At 40.4% G+C, this 6,672-nt stretch overlaps 1 protein-coding gene across 4 annotated transcripts in view; it reads left to right on the top strand.

Annotated features, from left to right (window-relative positions):
• The first annotated feature begins 563 nt into the window (after positions 1-563).
• The window catches only part of Scaper (S-phase cyclin A associated protein in the ER), a 460,757-nt gene continuing 454,648 nt past the window's right edge, over positions 564-6,672 (top strand). For 2 of the 4 annotated variants that reach the window (XM_046428027.2, XM_046428024.2), the window contains exon 1: positions 564-643. The gene's annotated coding sequence lies outside the window, so the exon portion shown is untranslated. Of the gene's footprint in view, positions 644-5,954; positions 6,038-6,672 lie in introns of those variants that run through there. The other 2 variants (XM_046428026.2, XM_058573795.1) reach the window with 2 other exon arrangements.

Raw genomic sequence — 6,672 nt, 5'->3', positions numbered from 1 at the left:
GTGGGAAAACTCGATTGGTAATTTGCGCAATCTCTTTTCTATGAACTCCAGAACTGTGGTTTAAATATGGTTAAATATGTAATTCATTCGCGTTATGCACTCTCCGAAGCAGATTAGACATATCTTGTTAGATTTTCGGTACTTGCAGCCTTCCACGCCTGGCAGTCGGAGGGTCCGAATAGAGCTTTGAGCTGGGGGCTAAGCCGTGCTCGCGTAGTCCCGTGTGCTTTTGTGAAGCACTTTCACTTGTACAGATTTTTGTGAGGCGGATTTCTAGGTCCTTAATCTGTGAACTGCGGTGATAAAGCAGGCGGAGGGAGGGGACTGAATCCGAGAGAGGAGGTTGTGTGGCCAAAAGCAGAGGTGGAAGCGCAGTCTAGAGAAGAGAGCTGCTTTGGGGGAGCAACCGGGCGGGGGCCGCCAGCCGCATCCACACCCCTCACTACCGCCACGGAGCCCCAAACGCGCGAACAGGGCTGCGCCTGCGCGCCGGCGGGGCACAGAGCAGTGAGAGGCGAGGCCGCGGCTGGAGTCACGTGCTGCGACGGCAGCCGCCCCGCCCCTTCAAGGCCTCCCCGCCCCGCCCCGCCCCTTTCTCGGCGGGACGCTCGGAGCCGCCCCGAACTGCGCAGGGCGGCCTGGGGTGAGTGTCCGCGAGGGGCGCGCGTCTCGCAGACCCGGGCGGGCCCCGGCGGGGGCTCGGGCCAGCTGGACGCGTTGCGGGGACCAAGGGGACAAAATGGCGGCGGGGTACACCCTTTCACTGCCTCCGCTCACCTGGGCGTGCTGGCGGAGCGGGCAGGGAGCGTTGCGGGGGGAGGGGAGCCGTGGCCTCTTGGGAGCGCCCTGGGGTCGGCTGAGTAGGCCTGGGGGCGGGTGGGCAGGGTCTGAGCCCGCTGGGCGGCTCTGCCGGGGTGCCGGGGACCTGGGACTGAGCACCACGCGGGTGGAGGGCTGCGTGGGAGGCTGCCTCACGGGGGTCGCTGTGGCAGCGCGTGTCGAGCCTTCTGGAATGCCCGAATTGCGAGGGGCCTGCGGAGGAGCATCCTTTCTCTGCCCTCCTTTGACAGATGATCGCTAGCATCATCTCTCATTGTCAGCCGGGTTTACCTTGCTTTCCCAGCTCCGCTGGTCTTAGCTCTGCAGGGGTGCAGGCGGGAATGGTCTCTCCATCTTACAAATGCTTACATTAGGCCTGAAGAGTTTAACCAAGGCCTCGCACCTGGGAGTGGTAGGATCCAGCCTCCTGCCTCTGCCCTTTTCCCAAATCTTCACTTGCGCCTTCCTCCCCACGTCGATTTCCAGTCGCGCTTAGGAACCTGGGTAGACTCGGAACAGGCTCCTGCGAGCGAAGGAATTGTTAGAAAGCAGGCAGAAAATCACTCCTCCAAGCAGCACCTGCTGCTGTCAAGCGGCACCCGCTGAGGCTGGGCTCCGCCTGCCTGAAAGCAGTTTCCTGTTGCTAGTGGATTATCTTTCTCCTTTGTGCCAAGTTATTGTTGATGAAAATAGCTATTCATTATAGTCATCTTACTGGATAGATCTAATTATTTGTATTGTAATTTAGTTTACAAGTCGATTTCATTCACATAAACTTTACATAAACAATTTGAGGTCTCAGGATGGGATAGGTGCTGTGTACATTTTATGAGTGGGGAAACTGGGGCTCAAAGAGATTATTACTTGCTCTAGATCACCTGGTAGTGAGATCTGGCGTTAAGCTTTCTAAACTAAGGTTGATAATCTAACCAGTATCTCATTCTGGTGCTTTGTCTCTGAATTTTCTGTTCACAATGACTATTCCTCAAACTGTTGGGTGCAGATTGATTTATAACAAATATTGAAATAATTTGAAAACTATTATCCAAAGAATTAATATTTTTAAATAATTCAAGAGTTAAAAATTTTTATTTTGGATCAAACCCGGGAACTCAGACATGCTAGACAAAAGTGATTTGGAAAGTTACCTTTGTGGGAGGAACTATGATATGGTGGCTTTGAAGGCAGACCGATCTTAGTTTCAATGCCAGTTGTACCACTCGACTTTTGGCAAATTAATTTTTCAGAGCCCTGGTTTTCTCATCTGTAAAATGGATAATGTCCACCTCATAAATTTGTTAATGGCAATAAACGAGTTCTCTGTAAAGTATTTAGAACTGCGTTTTGGTAAGCCCTTAGTAAATGCTTGCTCTTTGCCTTTTTCCCTATTCCCTTGAGCTGCATTTTTAAAATTTGGAAAGTCCAAGATCAGGATGCCTGCAAATTACATGTTTGATAATAGCCTGCTTTTTGGTTCATAGATGACACCGTCTACCTGTCTCCCTTCTGCCTCTACAGGGGCATTTATTCCATTCTTGAGGGGACTACCCTCTTGACTTATTACTTCCCAAACTTCTCACTTCCAGATACCATCACTGTGGGCTGTTGGGACATCCCAGGAGGATCACAAGTTCCAGGCTGGCCTCAGCAGCTTAATATGACTGTCTCAAAAAGTACTGGGAATATAGCTCAGTGGTAAAGTGCCCCTAGGTTCATTCCCCAGTGCTGAAAAACAAACAGACCGATGACAACAAAATAAACTCATACCTTGGGAGCTAGAATTTCAACATATATGTTTTGAGGGGACATAAAGATTGAGACCATAGTAGTATTGTTAAACACTTGCCTGTTTGTTCAACAACCATGGGATCATAATCAGGGTTTCCCTACAAATGTGCTTATAAATAAGGAATTTTGATGATTGAGATCCCATCGATAGTGTTTTAGACAGATTTTAAAAATGTATTTCCTTTGTGTTTCATAGATATTTAAGAAATACCAAAAGATTGATTAGATAGTAAGATTTTGTTCATGCCCCATTTAACTCAGCAATGTTTTAAAGATCAGTAAGATGAAGGGACTTAAAATTCTTTTTTCGCTTTCATACCTGACAACAAGCCAACCTGGCTTTAAAGGCAAAGCAAAAATCCTTTGGGAATTACATGTGAACATTCTTTAAACACTTAACCTGGCGTTATTGGGAAGTTTAACAGACTTCTCTCCAGTGGTGCAATCTGATATCCATTGTGGAATTGCCATTTTTGAAATTTTAGATGTGAAAACTAAAGATGGCTTGTACAACAATAATTAACATAAGTAACAAAATTCTGTTTGCTGTTTTCTGCTGGATGGTAATATTGTTCATAGACATTTTTGGTTTTCATTGGTTGATAATAGGTCTTGTGGAATATAAACAGTGAAAAGACTTATAGTCCAGTAGTGGTGCCAGTCTTAAAAATGTATTAGAAGGAAATGTTCTCTATGACAAACACTAAAGTTATCTTGAAGTTTTGCTAAATAGTTGCTACATTTTAATGATTTCTTCCTAAGGCACAGTTTATTATATGTATTTTGAAAACATGCAAAAACAGTAGAATAATGAGCTGCTTTGGCTAATCTGTTTGAGCAGTTACTTGCCTGTGGACAATCTTGTCTTCTAAAATCTGCTTGCTGCCAAATTGTTTTAAAGTAGATCTCAGACATCATATTTCACTTGTAAAGACTGCAATATGTTAGGTCTGCTTTTGATACAGAATAGGAAAAAGAGAGTTTTTGTATTTTCAATGGGGCATGACACTTTAAAAAAAATTTTTTTTTAGTTGTAAATGTTAGATGGACAGAATTTATTTATTTTTATATGGTGCTGAGGATCAAACCCAGTGCCTCACCCATGTCAGGCAAGTGTTCTACCACCAAGCTCTATCCCCAGCCCTGGAGCATGTTACTATTATGGGAGAAATTAAATACCTCTTGGTTGATATCAATGGCAGTATATATAGAAGTAATTGCAAACCTCATTAATAACAAGGAGTTATGAAATGCCCATATTACTCTTCAAAATATTCATTTTTACCCTAATAAGCAAAACATGGAAAAGCAAAAATTATCCATAGTTTTTGAGTATAATTGTTGAAGTACCAGACTCAGAAAGGCAAATAGATTTTCTTAAGGGTCAGAAAAGTAAGTGATAGATTTTGTGAACATTGAAGGAGAACTCTGATTAAACACCTTTTTTTTTTTTTTTTTAACTTTTTGTCAGGTATTATTGAAACAATTCATAGATATGCTGTTCTAGCTTCAGCTGGTGATGGGCCTATATTTTTTAAAAGTAATGCTGCCGGTGATTTTCTTACTACTTTGGGTTTGCCATTTATGCCTTGTCCTTTTACAACCTGTGTACCCAAACTCAGATGAAGAGAGGTGTGCTTTTCCTGGCACTCAAGCCCATTTTCACATTTTTATCTCTAGGACTTTCAGTTATCTCCACAGACATTCTTGTACTAAAAAGGGCAGGATAAGAACAGTGAGATTTTAGTTCATCCCTGGCAGTTCATCAGAAACCTTTTGCCCAGTGAATCTTAGTAATCATTGTCTGCTCACTTATTTGTTTTAATTTTTTTTTCTGCTCCATTTCTCTGCTTGGCAATTGTTTTGCTTCAACCAAGTTTCTTAAATTTCATTTATTTGAGTACCACTGTCAGTATTTTGCCATATTTATATATTTTTTTATTAACTGATAGTGTTACAAACTTAAGTACAAGTGGTCAATTTAAAGGAAAAAGCTATGTAAATAATAACATGAGTGATACTTAATTATGGTAAATATGAAGAAAGTAACTGAAATTTTGAATTAGGACATAGGTTTCTTTTCCTTCTTATTTTAAAAACAACTTTGTTGAGATATATTTCATGTACCATAAAGTCCACCTATGTACCAAAACTCAGATGAAGAGAGGTGTCCCTTTTATATATATATATATATATATATATATATATATATATATATAGTTGTATGTGGACGCAATACCTTTATTTTTTCTTTATATGGTGCTGAGGATCAAACCCAGTGCCTCACATGTGTTAGGCGAGTGCTCCACTGCTGAGCCACAACCCCAGCCCCGACTTTAGTGGTTTTTTAATGTACTCACAGATTTGTGTATCTGTTACCACAATAAATATTATTTTTAATTTTAAAAAAATATTTATTTTTTAGTTGTAGTTGGTTGGACACATACCTTTATTTTTATGTGGTGCTGAGGATCGAACCCAGGGCCTTGCATGTGCTAGGCAGGCCCTCTACTGCTGAGCCACAACCCCAGCCCCTAATTTTATTTATTTACATATATATATATATTTATATATATATATAATATATATATATATATAATATTTGTAGTTGGACACAATAACTTTATTTAAATGTGGTGCTGAGGATCAAACCTAGCGTGTCACACAGGCTAGGTGAGCATTCTACCGCTGAGCCACAACCCCAGTCCCCCCACAATAAATCTTAGAATATTTTCAACACTCCAATATGAAATCCCATAACCATTAGCATTTCTTCCCCCTTTCTGGTCCCTATCCTCCCCCATCTTATTTTCTGACCCAGCCCTAATCTGTTTTTTGACTCTCTATATTTTCTATTTAGGACATACCACTTAATGGAATCTCATAATATGTGGTCTTTTATGTCTGGTCTTTTGTATATGGCATATTGTTTTCAAGGTTCATCCATACGGTAGTATATATCAGGAGTTCATCCCTTTTTAATCACTGAATAGTATTCCATTGTGTGGATATACCACATTTTATTTATCCATTCATCAGTTGATGGATACCTGATTGTTTCTGTTTTTGGGTATTATGAACAATGCTGGCATGAACATTCTTGTCCAAGTGTGTTTTTTAATTCTCTTTAGTTATACATGATAGTAGAATCTATTTTGACATAGACACATGGAGTATAACTTCCCATTCTCGTGGTTATCTCATACAAATAATTGTCTGGACTTATGTTTTCATTTCTCATGAGTGTACACTTAGGAGTGGAATTGTTGGATTTCATTGTAGCTTTGTGCATAACTTTGTGAGGAATTTTCAGAAGGTTTATTAAGTCAACTGTAGCATTTTATATTCTCACAGCAGTGTGTGAAGAGGATTCTAGTTTTTCTACATTCTCTCCAGCACTGGTTTTGTCTTTTTGACCATTGACTTATTGGTGAGTGTGCAGTTTCTTTTTCCAAGCATGTTATCTGTGGTATTTGTTTTGTTGTGTGTATCAACAGTTGATTCCTATTGGTGAATAGCATTATATGGATATACTACAATTTGAAAATGTATTTTTCTGTTGATGGATATTTTGAGTTTCTAGGTTTTTTTTTTTTTTCCTTTTTTGTGGTACTGGAAATTGAACCCATGGCCTCATGCAGGCTAGGCAAATACTCTGCCACTGAGCTCTGTCCCCATTTCTCTATTTTTTTGTTTCTGTTTTTGTTGTTAATTTTGATACAGGCTTTTGTTAAATTTCCTAGGTGGCCTTGAACTTGCAATCCTCCTACCTTAGCCTTCAAATAGCCAGGATTATAGGTGTGTACCACCACATGCAGCTTTGTTTTGTACTATTTTGAATGAAACTGCTGTGAATATTTATATATAGGTCTTTGTGTGAAAAATATGTTTTTATTTCTCTGGGCAAATACCTAAATTTCATTCATTTTTATAGATGAGAATACTGTTACTTAGAAGTTAGATGCAAATTTCAAGATTATGTAGCAAGTGATTTGGTTGATTCCAATGATGATTTATACTCTTTCCACTATAAATTTTTCCCCAACTTTTTTCTTTTTTTCTGGT

The sequence above is a fragment of the Marmota monax genome, unplaced genomic scaffold, assembly GCF_021218885.2.
Source record: "Marmota monax isolate L192 unplaced genomic scaffold, Marmota_monax_Labrador192_F-V1.1 WCK01_AAM20220418_F8-fsc00111, whole genome shotgun sequence".
Taxonomy (NCBI): domain Eukaryota; kingdom Metazoa; phylum Chordata; class Mammalia; order Rodentia; family Sciuridae; genus Marmota; species Marmota monax.
This window is presented reverse-complemented; position numbering and strand designations above follow the sequence as displayed.